Raw genomic sequence first — 17938 nt, forward strand, 5'->3', positions numbered from 1 at the left:
TTATCTGTAAGGCCTTGTTGAAAAAAATATTTTGTTATAAACTAGCTAGTTACATTGTCAAATATTTTGTTTAAAAAGTTGATAAATTTCAAACGGTTCTGATTTTTTTTTATCTAGTTGGTATCTAGACAAATATTTTGTGACGACAGTGGTGATTTAAGGCCGATTTCTTTGTAAGGAATTGTTTTATTGTCGGAGTATCTGTGTTTCGTAAGGAATGATTTGGTTATAAGGTTGCACTCGAGGTATAGTTGGGTTAAGCAGTAACATATTAGGTCTGGATTAGAAAGAATTGTGTTCGCTTACGGTTTATAATTTGAGAATTTTGGTTTAAGAAATTTGGTAATACTCTACGCGTGTTTTTACACTAAAAAAAACTTAAAAAGAAGATATTATTTTTACAGATTCGATTTCTGTCCAAAAATTTTGATATCGATATGGAAATTATTTCGTAAACAAAGAGAATCTTATTTGGAAATGTTATCTTTTTAGAAAATTATAAAATTTTATCAGTTTTGGTTAAAAGAGAAGATTACGATTTTTATAATTGAACGTTTTTATAAAGTTGTGAATTTATTCTGAAAGTAAGGAGTGAATTCAAAATTGAGAGTGTTTAAATTTTGTTGGTGCGTTTTCAAACTGGAGGGTTTTCCAACAGATTATTTATTTTATGTTTCAAAATGAAATGAAGCCTGAGATGCTAGCAATTTTAATTTTAGACGGATGATATTGTTAAATGATATTTTATGTTTGTGGGAAGTGTTTTTCTTAAAAAACAAAAATTGTTTTGATCATAACCAATGAACCGATTATGTGCGGTTTCGATCTAAATGATCTTTCGTAGGATTCGAGGTTACGGTTAGATGATGATATTTTTTTTGGATTTGCGAGTTAGCTTAAAAGTTTTGTGTTTATCAATTCGGAGAATTGTTGTCAAAAGTCTAAGCTATGTATCCCATGTAATTGCGTTATGCGTTTTTCTCGCGTCTTGTTTCGCGAAGTTGATAGTATTGTTGATTAAATCTTAGTTGGTTGAACTAGGACGATTCTTTTGGTATTTAGTTTTCAGTTGTGATTTTTGTGAGAGTATATTTAATCAGGATGACTTATTGTGTTGCTTGGTTGTTGTGTTATGCAAAAGTTAGTATCACCAAGTGTGGTTATTGCTTGAAGTAAGTGAGCAGTGCGAAAAAAAATGATCATTCGCGAGAAATCCGTTGAGATTGCGGTTGCGTTTCGCATAGGTTGAATTATTCGTTTTAATTTTAATTTGATTGAGTTGTCACTCAGCTGTTGAGCGGAATTCTGGGAATCGGAAATTGCTATGCTTAGTTGTTTTCTTTTCGCTTTGCCTGTGATTCGTTAACTCTTGATTTATGTGTTAGGTGGGGCTTGTGGTGCGCACTGTTTCTAATTTAATTTTATTTTGGTTTTGTGGTAAATTCGAGGACGAATTTTTAATAAGTTGAGGAGATTGTAATATCTCGTATTTTTTGGCCTTTTCAGTTGAGCATTTGATAATTTTAATTAAATCGTTAGTTAATTCGATTGTGGTTCGATTCGTATTCGGTTTGTTTTATAAATTAGGCCCATACCTTAATTTAGTTACCCATGCAAATTGTAAATTAGGCCATGCTTTGTGTGAATTATTTAAATCCATAAAAGCCCATGTATTGTACAAAGCCCAATGTTAATTCAAGCAAATATTAAGCCCATGTCATGCAATTGCTATATTGCCCATTCAATTGCTTAATATCAATTTGGCAGCAAGAACTTGTTGCGTTCTTTTCTCTTCTTCTTTCCTTGAATACTTAAGTCTTTTAAAACCGTTTTACAACCCTAAATTTTACTTTCATCATTACCAAATCCTAGCCGTCATATTATTCATCAATTCTCTTTCTTGTACATGAAAATTCCTAATCCCTTCGTCGCTGAAATTCGGCAAGTTTCAAATCTGAATTTCAGTTTTAGTTAATTATTGATAGTTTTGTATTTTAATCCGTTCTCATTCGTTTTAGCACCAAATCGAGATCCGCTTGTTTGATGTCTTAGCTAACTAAGTGCTCTTTGATTCTAAGCTGGAAATTCGTTATTTGGTACGTTAATCTCTCCGTACTAAACGACGTCGTTTCACCATTTTTTTCTTGTTATTTTGAATGCATATCTTACAAAAGGTGTCTGCCATTACTCTTGAAATTTTGATTATGTGATTTGTGTTGTTCTAAGTTATAAACTGATACGTATTACTCTTAACCTAATATTTATATATATTGTTTTTGATCTTTTCAACTGATTTGTTTCTTGATTATGAGTTGTTTGGTTTTATTCTTATTCATATAACTGTGGGTTCTTGAGATGAAGATTGCTGCAACTCTTTCTTGGTTATTGTGCTTGTTGAATGGTTTGGGTTATTGTTTTCACTATGGTTTTGGTTGTTTATTGAGTTGATATTGTGAGTGTAGGTGCTTCATTGTCTTGTCTTCGTTTTGTGTTACATCATTAATGTTTGACGGGTAATGTAATTGTTTAAGTGGGTTTGTTGTGGCTTCAAATTTGTTTAGTGTTCTGTTCTCGATGTAATATTGTACTGTTAATGGTTTATGGTTTATTAAAAAAATAAGGAAATTATGACGGATTGCTTAGTTAATTAATGAAAATGATTTGTTTGTTTATGGTGTTCTTTTGGCCATTAAAGTGGGCGTCAAATATGTGTTCAAATTGTTCTGTGCATGAATTCTTATTTTAGCCACCAATTGCATGAATTCATGATTAATTAAAATTACACTATTGAATTGTTTTTTTCAAGTTTGGATTTTGGTTTTTTTAATTGTAATTAATAAAAAATTATTAATTATTATTTTTAAATTGAATCCTTTAAGTTTATTTATAACTATTCACATTTAATCTAATGTTAATTAATTTTAATCTACGGATTTAGTTTCGATTTATAAATTGGCAATTTGATAACATTATATTTTTTTATTTAAATTATTTTGTTAATATTATTATTTATTATTTATAATAAATTGATAATATTATTGTTTATAAATTAATCTGGCAACATCATTTCAAATCTAAGAATAATGTTAGTTTTGTTTAATTTATTTCGATTCGGAGATCGATAATTATATTTTTAATCGATAATTTATAATTACTCGGGTAATTATTAATTTTGGAATTTTTGACTAGACGTGTCATTTAGATGTTTTAAGATTTTAACGGTCTTCTTAATTTATTTCAATAACTAAATTATGAGTAACTATTGGTTACTTGAATTTTAAGATATTGAATTCCGTTCTAAATTTGGATTATTATTTTATTAAAGTTGTTTCTATAATTATAAACAATAGTTTTTGGATATTATAAACTCTGCTTTATATTTTTTGATAAAATATTCTTGGTTGGGTTATATTTTGGTCACCCGATATGTGAGGTAGCTTAGTAGTTATCGATAACTCGGCTAACCAACTATTTGGAAATTGATTTATTTCATTAATTAAATATTATTTAAATAATATTTTTTGAAACAGATTTTAAAGCGGAAACTCAATAGACTTGACTTATTAATTATTTGAGTATTGTGTTACTCGTTGTGTTTCGTGTTTTGACTCGGGTCATTATGTAATTAATTGTTAATTCTGTTTGGTTGTATTTTTGCTTGACTTATTGTTGATGCTAGTCATATGTGGTGTCTAGTACTCCCTAGAGTTAGGGTCCGTTTTTAATAATTATTTATATTTTTTAGACTCGTCGACTGATCGTGATTCGGAGACGAACCAAGATTAGATTGCTTGCCAGATTATCACGTGGATTAGCAAGCAGTGAGTTTGTACTTACTATTTGCCGCTTTATCAAGTAAATTGTTATTTTAATATTAAATATATATTGTACGTATATTTCGAACTGTTTTTTATATTATGGCTCTTAGTTGGAACATGATACCTAATCGGCATCATTAGAATTGCGTGCGCACCGGTAATGATCCGGGTAAGGTATATTGTGAAATGTGGTAACTCGGTGTGAGCATAGCTCTCGGGACCAGGTAGCGTAACTCTGTGTAGCTCAGCTCTCGGGACTCTGGATATGGTATAAGTGTGGTCAGTCGTAACTCGGTGTAGCTTATCTCTCGGGAGTAGGCCTATTGGATTGTGTATACTATTTAGAATTGTGGATTAGGGTTCCAACTATTATTCGTAATATCGTTATTAAATGTTTTAAACGGTTTTAAAGGTTTTCCACTTGATAAATGTAAACAGTGGTATAAACTCATCTCAGTATATGTGACCCCGTTGTTTTCCCAATTTTTCCTAGGGTTATGATTTGAGAGAGTCCGGTGATCTCCGTCTTTACTTTTCTCGGAGGTTTCATTTATTTTGATAAACTGTCAAACTATTTTAATCTTAGACCGTAGTAGTAACTAGACGTCTTCATTTTATTCTAGTTGTTTGTCGGATTGATTCGACTGAATTATTATTACTTTGGCATGTTGCATTATTTATACCAGTTTATGTTATGCTTATTTATACTCAATACTGGATAAGCATATTATTATAATTTTTGAATATTATAACTGCTAGAATTAGGCTGAAGTCTCGGTTGCCCCCGAGCATTGGTTTTCTGCAGGTTTATTATAATTGTATGTTAACCGAAAGGCTAGCTACGGGTTTTGGTACTACATTACCCATACCCTAGCGCCGTTCACGATTCAAGAAAATGGGTCGTGACATCACCTTTTTAGCGAATTAAGCCAAATATTTTGAAACGTTACGAAACAAATACAAGCGTTTGACCTTTTTAGCAATTTAAGCCAAATGTTTACAAACGTTACGAAACAAATCCAAACGTTTCAAATTTTTAGCGATTTAAGCGAAACATTAACAAACGTTACAGAATAAAACCAAACGTTTAACCTTTTTAGCGATTTAAGCCAAAGGTTTACAAACGTTACGAAACAAATCCAAGCTATTCACCTTTTAACCTATTTAAGCCAAACGTTTACAGACGTTACGAAACAAATCCAAACATTTCCTATTTTTAGCGATTTAAGCAAAACGTTTATAAACGTTACAAAACAAATCCAAATGTTTCCCCATTTTCACGATTTAAGCCAAACGTTTAAAACGTTACGAAGCAAATCCAAACGATTCTAGCGAATTAAGCCAAATGTTTACAAACGTTACGAAACAAATCCAAATGTTTTACCTTTTTAGGGATTTAAGCCAAACGTTTACGAAGGTTATGAAACAAAACGTTTGGCTTAAATCGCTAAAATGGGGAAACGTTTGGATTGGATTTGTTTCATAACTTTTGTAAACGTTTGGCTTAAATCGCTAAAAATGTGAAACATTTGGATTTGTTTCGAACGTTTATAAAACGTTTGACTTAAACTACAAAAAATATGAAACATTTAGTTTTGTTCCGTAACGTTTGTAAACTTTTGGCTTAAATTGCTAAAAAGGTGAAACGTTTGGATTTGTTTCGTAATGTTTGTAAATGTCTTGCTTAAATCACAAAAAAAAGGGAAACATTTGGATTTTTGTAAAAGTTTGCCTTTTTTCGTAACGTTTGTAAAGGTTTGGCTTAAACCGCTAAAATCGGGAAACGTTTTGTTTTGTTTCATAACGTTTGTAGACTTTTGGCTTATATCGCTAAAAAGGTGAAACGTTTTGATTTGTTTCGTAACGTTTGTAAACGTTTGGCTTAAATTGCTAAAAGGGTGAAACGTTTGGTTTTGTTTCATAACCTTTGTAAACATTTGGATTAAATTGCTAAAAAAGTTAAACGTTTGGATTTGTTTCGTAACGTTTGTAAAACGTTTACAAATGTTTACAAATGTTACGAAAGAAATCCAAACGTTTCACCTTTTTAGCGATTTAAGCCAAACGTTTACAAATGTTACGAAAGAAATCCAAACGTTCCACCTTTTTAGCGATTTAAGCCAAACGTTTATAAACGTTACAAAACAAATCCAAACTTTTCACACTTTTAGCTATTTAAGAAAAACGTTTACAAACGTTACGAAACAAATCCAAACGTTTCCCCATTTTAGCGATTTAAGCCAAACGTTACGAAACAAATCCAAACATTTCACATTTTTAGCGATATAAGAAAAACGTTTACAAACGTTAAAAAACAAATCCAAACGTTTCCCCATTTTAGCGATTAAAGCCAAACGTTTAAAACTTTACGAAAAAATCCAAACGTTTTTAGCGATATAAGCCAAACGTTTACAAAGGTTATGAAACAAAACGTTTGCCTTAAATCGCTAAAATGGGAAACATTTGGATTGGATTTGTTTCGTAACATTTGTAAATGTTTTTCTTAAATAGCTAAAAATGTGAAACGTTTAGGTTTGTTTCGTAATGTTAATAAACGTTTGACTTAAATCGCTAAAAATGTGAAACATTTGGTTTTGTTCCGTAATGTTTGTAAACGTTTGGCTTAAATTGCTCAAAAGGTAAAACGCTTCAATTTGTTTCGTGAAGTTTGTAAACGTTTGGCTTAAATCGCAAAAAAGGTGAAATATTTGGATTTGTTTCGTAACGTTTGTAAACGTTTGGCTTTGTTTCGTAACGTTTGTAAACGTTTCGCTTATATCGCTAAAATGGGGAAACGTTTGCTTTTGTTTTATAACCTTTGTAAACATTTGTCTTAAATTGCTAAAAAGGTGAAACGTTTGGATTTGTTTCGTAATGTTTGTAAACGTTTCCCCATTTTAGCGATTTAAGCCAAACGTTTACAAACGCTACAAAACAAATTCAAGCGTTTCACCCCTTTAGAAATTTAAGCCAAACGTTTACAAACGCTACAAGACAAATCCAAACGTTTCCCCATTTTAATGATTTAAGTTGAACATTTTCAAACATTACGAAACAAATCCAAGCGTTTCACCTTTTTAGCGATTTAAGCGAAACATTTACAAACGTTACGAAATAAACCAAACCTTTCACCTTTTTACTGATTGAAGCCAAACGTTTACAAACGCTACGAAACAAATCCAAACGTTTCCTGTTTTTAGAAATTTAAGCGAAAAGTTTATAAACATTACGAAACAAATCCAAAGGTTTCATCTATTTAGCAATTTAAGTCAAACTTTTACAAACGTTACGAAATAAATCCAAACGTTTTACCTTGTTTTCAATTTAAGCCAAACGTTACCAAAAAACCCAAACGTTTTACCTTTTTAGCAATTTAAGCAAAACGTTTACAAACGTTATGAAACAAATCCAAACGTTTCAATTTAAACCAAACGTTTACAAACGATATGAAAAAAATCCAAGCATTTCACCTTTTTAGAAATTTAAGCCAAACGTTTACAAACGTTACGAAATAAACCAAACCTTCACCTTATTAGTGATTGAAGGCAAACGTTTAAAAACACTACGAAACAAATCCAAACATTTCTTGTTTATAGCAATTTAAGCCAAACGTTTATAAACATTACGAAACAAATCCTAATGTTTCACCTTTTTAGCAGTGTAAGCCAAATATTTACAAACGTTACGAAACAAATCCAAACGTCTCCCATTTAGCAATTTAAGCCAAATGTTTACAAACATCACGAAACAAATCCAAATGTTTCATGTTTTTAGGAATTTAGGCCAAACGTTTACAAACGTTACGAAACAAATCCAAGCATTTCACCTTTTTAGCAATTTAAGCCAAACGTATATAAACATTACGGAACAAATTCAAACGTTTCTCCTTTTTAGCGAATTAAGCCGAACGTTTACAAACGTTACAAAACAAAACCAAACGTTTCACCTTTTTAGCGATTTTAGACTAACGTTTACAACCGTTACGAAACAAATTCAAACGTTTCCCCATTTTAGCGATTTAAGCTAAACGTTTAAAACGTTACGAAATAAACCCAAACGTTTCACCTTTTTAGGGATTTAAGCCAAACGTTTGCAAACGTTACGAAACAAATCTAAACGTTTCCCCTTTTTAGCAATTGAAGCCAAACGTTTACAAACGTTACAAAACAAATCCAAATGTTTCACATTTTCAGCTATTTAAGCCATACGTTTACAAACGTTGCGCAACAAAACCAAGCGTTTAACCTTTTTAGGAATATAAGCCAAACTCTTACAAACGTTACGAAACAAATCCATGTGTTTCCACCTCTTTAGCAATTTAAGCCAAACGTTTACAAACATTACGAAACATATCCAAACGTTTCACCTTTTTAGCGATTAAAGGCAAACGTTTACAAACGGTACCAAACAAACAGTTGACCTTTTTAGCGATTTAAGACAAACTTTTAGAAACAATACCAAATAAATCCAAGCGTTTCACATTTTTAGCAATATAAGGTAAACGTTACGAAACAAATCCAAGCGTTTAACCTTTTTAGCAATTTAAGCCAAACGTTTACAAATGTTACGAAACACATCCAAGCGTTTCACCTTTTTAGCAATTTAAGCCAAACGTTTACAAAGGTTGCGAAACAAATTCAAACGTTTCACCTTTTTAGCGATTTAAGCCAAACGTTTACAAATGTTACGAAACAAATCCAAATGTTTCACCTTTTTAGCGATTTAAGCCAAACTTTTACAAACGTTACAAAACAAATCCAAACGTTTCACCTTATTAGCGATTTAAACCAAACGTTTACAAAAGATACAAAACAAATCCAAACGTTTCACCTTTTTGGTGATTTAAGCCAAACGTTTACAAACATTACGAAACAAATCCAAACGTTTTACCTTTTTAGCGATTTAAATCAAACATTTAGAAACGTTACGAATCAAAACTAAACGTTTAAAACGTTACGAAATAAATCCAAACGTTTTGCACTTTTAGCGAATTAAGCCAAACGTTTACAAATGTTACGAAACAAAACCAAGCGTTTCTCCTTTTTAGCAATTTAAACCAAACGTTTACAAATGCTACGAAACAAATCCAAGCGTTTCACCTTTTTAGCAATTTAAGCCACACATTTACAAACGTTACGTAACACATTCAAGCGTTTCACCTTTTTAGAAATTTAAGCAAAACGTTTACAAACGTCACGAAACAAATCCAAACGTTTCACCTTTTTAGCTATTTAAGACAAATGTTTACAAACGTTACGAAACAAATCCAAAAGTTTCACCTTTTTAGCGATTTAAGCCAAACGTTTACAAACGTTATGAAACAAATCCAAACGTTTCCCTATTTTGGCAATTGAAGCCAAACGTTTACAAACTTTACGAAACAAATCCAGACGTTTCACATTTTCAGCAATTTAAGCCAAACGTTACAAAAAATATCCAAACGTTTCACCTTTTTAGCGATATAAGGCAAATGTTTACAAACGCTACGAAACAAATCAAAACGTTTCCCTTTTTTAGCAATATAAGCCAAACGTTTACAAACGTTATGAAACAAATCCAAGCCTTTCACCTTTTTAGCAATTTAAGCCAAACGTTTACAAACGATATGAAACACATCCAAGCGTTTCACCTTTTTAGCTATTTCAGCCAAACGTTTACAAACGTTACAAAACACATCCAACCGTTTCACCTTTTTAGCGATTTAAACCAAACATTTACAAAGTTACAAAACAAATCCAAATGTTTCACCTTTTTAGCAATTTAAGCCAAACGTTTACAAACGTTACGAAACAAATCCAAACGTTTCACCTTTTTTGCGATTTAAGCCGAACGTTTACAAATGTTACACAACAAATCTAAACGTTTCACCATTTTAGCGATATAAGTGAAACGTTTACAAACATAACGAAACAAATCCAAACGTTTCACCTTTTCAGTGATTTAAGCAAAACGTTTCCAAACATTACAAAATAAAACCAAACGTTTATAACATTACGAAACAAATCCAAACGTTTCACATTTTTAGCGATTTAAGCCAAATGTTTACAAATGTTACGAAACAAAACGAATCCTTTCACCTTTTTTGCAATTTAAGCCAAACATTTACAAACGTTACGAAAAAAATCCAAGCGTTTCACCTTTTTAGCAATTTAAGCCAAATGTTTACAAACGTTACGAAATAAACCAAACCTTTCCCCTTATTAGTGATTGAAGGCAAACATTTACAAACACTATGAAACAAATCCAAACGTTTCTTTTTCATAGCAATTTGAGCCAAACGTTTATAAACATTACAAAACAAATCCAAATGTTTCACCTTTTTAGCAATGTAAGCCAAACGTTTACAAAATGTTACGAAACAAATCCAAACGTCTCCCATTTAGCAATTTAAGCCAAATGTTTACAAACATCACGAAACAAATCCAAATGTTTCACGTTTTTAGCAATTTAAGCCAAACGTTTACAAACTTTACGAAACAAATCCAATCGTTTCACCTTTTTAGCAATTTAAGCCAAACGTTTATAAACGTTACGAAACAGATTCAAACATTTCACCTTTTCAGCGAATTAAACAGATTCAAACATTGCACCTTTTTAGCAATTTTAGACTAACGTTTACAAACGTTATGAAACGAATTCAAACGTTTCCCCATTTTAGTGATTTAAGCCAAACGTTTAAAACGTTACGAAATAAATCCAAACGTTTCACTTTTTTAGTGATATAAGCCAAACGTTTACAAACGTTACGAAAAAAATCCAAACGTTTCCCCTTTTTAGCAATTGAAGCCAGACGTTTACAAACGTTACAAAACAGATCCAAACGTTTCACATTTTCAGCTATCTAAGCCAAACGTTTACAAACGTTGCGCAACAAAACAAAGCATTTAAACTTTTTAGCAATATAAGCCAAACTTTAACAAACGTTACAAAACAAATCCAAGTGTTTCCACCTCTTAGGAAATTTAAACCAAATGTTTACAAACGTTACGAAACATATCCAAATGTTTCACCTTTTTAGCGATTTAAGGCAAACGTTTACAAACGGTACAAAACAAATCCAAACGTTTGACCTTTTTTCCGATTTAAGACAAACGTTTAGAAACAATGCGAAACAAATCCAAGCGTTTCACATTTTTATCAATTTAAGGCAAACGTTTACAAACGTTACGAAACAAATCCAAGCGTTTAACCTTTTTAGCAATTCAAGCCAAACGTTTACAATTGTTACGAAACACATCTAAGCGTTTCACCTTTTTAGCAATTTAAGCCAAACGTATACAAACGTTGCGAAATAAATTCAAACGTTTCACATTTTCAGCAATTTAAGCCAAACGTTTACAAACGTTACAAAAAATATCCAAACGTTTCACCTTTTTAGCGATATAAGGCAAATGTTTACAAAAGCTACGAAACAAATCCAAACGTTTCCCTTTTTTTAGCAATATAAGCCAAATGTTTACAAACGTTATGAAACAAATCCAAGCCTTTCACCTTTTTAGCAATTTAAGCCAAACGTTTACAAAGGATATGAAACACATCCAAGCGTTTCACCTTTTTAGCAATTTAAGCCAAACGTTACAAAACACATCCAACCGTTTCACCTTTTTAGCGATATAAATCAAACATTTACAAAGTTATGAAACAAATCAAAATGTTTCACCTTTTTAGCGATTTAAGCCAAACATTTACAAACGTTACGAAACAATTCCAAACGTTTCACTTTTTTAGCGATTTAAGCCGAACGTTTACAAACGTTACACAACAAATCTAAACGTTTCACCATTTTAGCGATATAAGTCAAACGTTTACAAACATAACGAAACAAATCCAAACGTACCTTTTCAGCGATTTAAGCAAAAAATTTCCAAACATTACGAAATAAAACCAAACGTTTAAAACATTACGAAACAAATCCAAACGTTTCACATTTTTAAGATTTAAGCCAAATGTTTACAAACGTTGCGAAACAAAACGAAGCCTTTCACCTTTTTAGCAATTTAATCCAAACGTTTACAAACGTTACAAAAAAAATACAAGCGTTTCACCTTTTTAGCAATTTAAGCCAAACGTTTACAAATGTTACAAAATAAACCAAACCTTTCACCTTATTAGTGATTGAAGGCAAACATTTACAAACACTATGAAACAAATCCAAACGTTTCTTTTTATAGCAATTTGAGTCAAACGTTTATAAACATTACAAAACAAATCCAAATGTTTCACCTTTTGAGCAATGTAAGCCAAACGTTTACAAAATGTTACGAAACAAATCCAAACGTCTCCCATTTAGCAATTTAAGCCAAATGTTTGCAAACATCACGAAACAAATCCAAATGTTTCACGTTTTTAGCAATTTAAGCCAAACATTTACAAACGTTACGAAACAAATCCAAGCATTTCACCTTTTTAGCAATTTAAGCGAAACGTTTATAAACGTTACGAAACAAATTCAAACGTTTCTCCTTTTTAGCGAATTAATCCGAACGTTTACAAACGTTACAAAACAAAACCAAACGTTTCACCTTTTTAGCGATTTTAGACTAACGTTTATAACCGTTACGAAACAAATTCAAACGTTTCCCCAGTTTAGCGATTTAAGCTAAACGTTTAAAACGTTACGAAATAAACCCAAACGTTTCACCTTTTTAGCGATTTAAGCTAAACGTTTACAAACGTTACGAAACAAATCTAAACGTTTCACCTTTTTATCAATTAAAGCCAAACGTTTACAAAAGTTACAAAACAAATCCAAATGTTTCACATTTTCAGCTATTTAAGCCATACGTTTACAAGCGTTGCGCAACAAAACCAAGCGTTTAACCTTTTTAGGAATATAAGCCAAACTTTTACAAACGTTACGAAACAAATCCATGTGTTTCCACCTCTTTAGCAATTTAAGCCAAACGTTTACAAACATTACGAAACATATCCAAACGTTTCACCTTTTTAGCGATTTAAGGCAAACGTTTACAAACGGTACCAAACAAACGGTTGACCTTTTTAGCGATTTAAGACAAACTTTTAGAAACAATACCAAACAAATCCAAGCGTTTCACATTTTTAGCAATTTAAGGTAAACGTTTACAAACGTTACGAAACAAATCCAAGCGTTTAACCTTTTTAGCAATTTAAGCCAAACGTTTACAAATGTTACGAAACACATCCAAGCGTTTCACCTTTTTAGCAATTTAAGCCAAACGTTTACAAACGTTGCGAAACAAATTCAAACGTATCACCTTTTTAGCGATTTAAGCCAAACGTTTATAAATGTTACGAAACAAATCCAAATGTTTCACCTTTTTAGCGATTTAAGCCAAACTTTTACAAACGTTACGAAACAAATCAAACGTTTCACCTTATTAGCGATTTAAACCAAACGTTTACAAAAGATACAAAACAAATCCAAACGTTTCACCTTTTTGGTGATTTAAGCCAAACGTTTACAAACATTACGAAACAAATCCAAACGTTTTACCTTTTTAGAGATTTAAATCAAACATGTAGAAACGTTACGAATCAAAACTAAACGTTTAAAACGCTACGAAATAAATCCAAACGTTTTGCACTTTTAGCGAATTAAGCCAAACGTTTACAAATGTTACGAAACAAAACCAAGCGTTTCCCTTTTTTAGCAATTTAAACCAAACGTTTACAAACGTTACGAAACAAATCCAAGCGTTTCACCTTTTTAGCAATTTAAGCCACACATTTAAAAACGTTACGTAACACATTCAAGTGTTTCACCTTTTTAGCAATTTAAGCAAAACGTTTACAAACGTCACGAAACAAATCCAAACGTTTCACCTTTTTAGCTATTTAAGACAAATGTTTACAAACGTTACGAAACAAATCCAAAAGTTTCACCGTTTTAGCGATTTAAGCCAAACGTTTACAAACGTTACGAAACAAATCCAAACGTTTCACCATTTTGGCAATTGAAGCCAAACGTTTACAAACTTTACGAAACAAATCCAGACGTTTCACATTTTCAGCAATTTAAGCCAAACGTTGCAAAAAATATCCAAACGTTTCACCTTTTTAGCGATATAAGGCAAATGTTTACAAACGCTACGAAAAAAATCCAAACGTTTCCCTTTGTTAGCAATATAAGCCAAACGTTTACAAACGTTATGAAACAAATCCAAGCCTTTCACCTTTTTAGCAATTTAAGCCAAACGTTTACAAACGATATGAAACACATCCAAGCGTTTCACCTTTTTAGCAATTTAAGCCAAACGTTTACAAACGTTACAAAACACATCCAACCGTTTCACCTTTTTAGCGATTTAAACCAAACATTTACAAAGTTACGAAACAAATCCAAATGTTTCACCTTTTTAGCGATTTAAGACAAACGTTTACAAACGTTACGAAACAAATCCAAACGTTTCACCTTTTTTGTGATTTAAGCCGAACGTTTACAAAGGTTACACAACAAATCTAAACGTTTCACCATTTTAGCGATATAAGTCAAACGTTTACAAACATAACGAAACAAATCCAAACGTTTCACCTTTTCAGTGATTTAAGCAAAACGTTTCCAAACATTACAAAATAAAACCAAACGTTTATAACATTACGAAATAAATCCAAACGTTTCACTTTTTTAGTGATATAAGCCAAACGTTTACAAACGTTACGAAAAAAATCCAAACGTTTCCCCTTTTTAGCAATTGAAGCCAGACGTTTACAAACGTTACAAAACAAATCCAAACGTTTCACATTTTCAGCTATCTAAGCCAAACGTTTACAAACGTTGCGCAACAAAACAAAGCATTTAAACTTTTTAGCAATATAAGCCAAACTTTAACAAACGTTACGAAACAAATCCAAGTGTTTCCACCTCTTAGGAAATTTAAACCAAATGTTTACAAACGTTACGAAACATATCCAAACGTTTCACCTTTTTAGCGATTTAAGGCAAACGTTTACAAACGGTACGAAACAAATCCAAACGTTTGACCTTTTTTCCGATTTAAGACAAACGTTTAGAAACAATGCGAAACAAATCCAAGCGTTTCACATTTTTATCAATTTAAGGCAAACGTTTACAAACGTTACGAAACAAATCCAAGCGTTTAACCTTTTTAGCAATTCAAGCCAAACGTTTACAATTGTTACGAAACACATCCAAGCGTTTCACCTTTTTAGCAATTTAAGCCAAACGTTTACAAACGTTGCGAAATAAATTCAAACGTTTCACATTTTCAGCAATTTAAGCCAAACGTTTACAAACGTTACAAAAAATATCCAAACGTTTCACCTTTTTAGCGATATAAGGCAAATGTTTACAAAAGCTACGAAACAAATCCAAACGTTTCCCTTTTTTTAGCAATATAAGCCAAATGTTTACAAACGTTATGAAACAAATCCAAGCCTTTCACCTGTTTAGCAATTTACGCCAAACGTTTACAAAGGATATGAAACACATCCAAGCGTTTCACCTTTTTAGCAATTTAAGCCAAACGTTATAAAACACATCCAACTGTTTCACCTTTTTAGCGATATAAATCAAACATTTACAAAGTTATGAAACAAATCAAAATGTTTCACCTTTTTAGCGATTTAAGCCAAACATTTACAAACGTTACGAAACAAATCCAAACGTTTCACTTTTTTAGCGATTTAAGCCAAACGTTTACAAACGTTACACAACAAATCTAAACGTTTCACCATTTTAGCGATATAAGTCAAACGTTTACAAACATAACGAAACAAATCCAAACGTTTCACCTTTTCAGCGATTTAAGCAAAAAATTTCCAAACATTACGAAATAAAACCAAACGTTTAAAACATTACGAAACAAATCCAAACGTTTCACATTTTTAAGATTTAAGCCAAATGTTTACAAACGTTGCGAAACAAAACGAAGCCTTTCACCTTTTTAGCAATTTAAGCCAAACGTTTACAAACGTTACAAAAAAAATACAAGCGTTTCACCTTTTTAGCAATTTAAGCCAAACGTTTACAAATGTTACAAAATAAACCAAACCTTTCACCTTATTAGTGATTGAAGGCAAACATTTACAAACACTATGAAACAAATCCAAACGTTTCTTTTTATAGCAATTTGAGTCAAACGTCTATAAACATTACAAAACAAATCCAAATGTTTCACCTTTTTAGCAATGTAAGCCAAACGTTTACAAAATGTTACGAAACAAATCCAAACGTCTCCCATTTAGCAATTTAAGCCAAATGTTTACAAACATCACGAAACAAATTCAAATGTTTCACGTTTTTAGCAATTTAAGCCAAACGTTTACAAACGTTACGAAACAAATCCAAGCATTTCACCTTTTTAGCAATTTAAGCGAAACGTTTATAAACGTTACGAAACAAATTCAAACGTTTCTCCTTTTTAGCGAATTAAGCCGAACGTTTACAAACGTTACAAAACAAAACCAAACGTTTCACCTTTTTAGCGATTTTAGACTAACGTTTATAACCGTTACGAAACAAATTCAAACGTTTCCCCAGTTTAGCAATTTAAGCTAAACGTTTAAAACGTTACGAAATAAACCCAAACGTTTCACCTTTTTAGCGATTTAAGCTAAACGTTTACAAACGTTACGAAACAAATCTAAACGTTTCACCTTTTTATCAATTGAAGCCAAACGTTTACAAACGTTACAAAACAAATCCAAATGTTTCACATTTTCAGCTATTTAAGCCATACGTTTACAAGCGTTGCGCAACAAAACCAAGCGTTTAACCTTTTTAGGAATATAAGCCAAACTTTTACAAACGTTACGAAACAAATCCATGTGTTTCCACCTCTTTAGCAATTTAAGCCAAACGTTTACAAACATTACGAAACATATCCAAACGTTTCACCTTTTTAGCGATTTAAGGCAAACGTTTACAAACGGTACCAAACAAACGGTTGACCTTTTTAGCGATTTAAGACAAACTTTTAGAAACAATACCAAACAAATCCAAGCGTTTCACATTTTTAGCAATTTAAGGTAAACGTTTACAAACGTTACGAAACAAATCCAAGCGTTTAACCTTTTTAGCAATTTAAGCCAAACGTTTACAAATGTTACGAAACACATCCAAGCGTTTCACCTTTTTAGCAATTTAAGCCAAACGTTTACAAACGTTGCGAAACAAATTCAAACGTATCATCTTTTTAGCGATTTAAGCCAAACGTTTATAAATGTTACGAAACAAATCCAAATGTTTCACCTTCTTAGCGATTTAAGCCAAACTTTTACAAACGTTACGAAACAAATCCAAACGTTTCACCTTATTAGCGATTTAAACCAAACGTTTACAAAAGATACAAAACAAATCCAAACGTTTCACCTTTTTGGTGATTTAAGCCAAACGTTTACAAACATTACGAAACAAATCCAAACGTTTTACCTTTTTAGCGATTTAAATCAAACATTTAGAAACGTTACGAATCAAAACTAAACGTTTAAAACGTTACGAAATAAATCCAAACGTTTTGCACTTTTAGCGAATTAAGCCAAACGTTTACAAATGTTATGAAACAAAACCAAGCGTTTCCCCTTTTTAGCAATTTAAACGAAACGTTTACAAACGTTACGAAACAAATCCAAGCGTTTCACCTTTTTAGCAATTTAAGCCACACATTTACAAACGTTACGTAACACATTCAAGTGTTTCACCTTTTTAGCAATTTAAGCAAAACGTTTACAAACGTCACGAAACAAATCCAAACGTTTCCCCTTTTTAGCTATTTAAGACAAATGTTTACAAACGTTAAGAAACAAATCCAAAACTTTCACCTTTTTAGCGATTTAAGCCAAACGTTTACAAACGTTACGAAACAAATACAAACGTTTCACCATTTTGGCAATTGAAGCCAAACGTTTACAAACTTTACGAAACAAATCCAGACGTTTCACATTTTCAGCAATTTAAGCCAAACGTTTACAAACATTACAAAAAATATCCAAACGTTTCACCTTTTTAGCGATATAAGGCAAATGTTTACAAACGCTACGGAACAAATCCAAAGGTTTCCCTTTGTTAGCAATATAAGCCAAACGTTTACAAACGTTATGAAACAAATCCAAGCCTTTCACCTTTTTAGCAATTTAAGCCAAACGTTTACAAACGATATGAAACACATCCAAGCGTTTCA

This window comes from Mercurialis annua, linkage group LG3 (genome assembly GCF_937616625.2).
Source record: "Mercurialis annua linkage group LG3, ddMerAnnu1.2, whole genome shotgun sequence".
Taxonomy (NCBI): domain Eukaryota; kingdom Viridiplantae; phylum Streptophyta; class Magnoliopsida; order Malpighiales; family Euphorbiaceae; genus Mercurialis; species Mercurialis annua.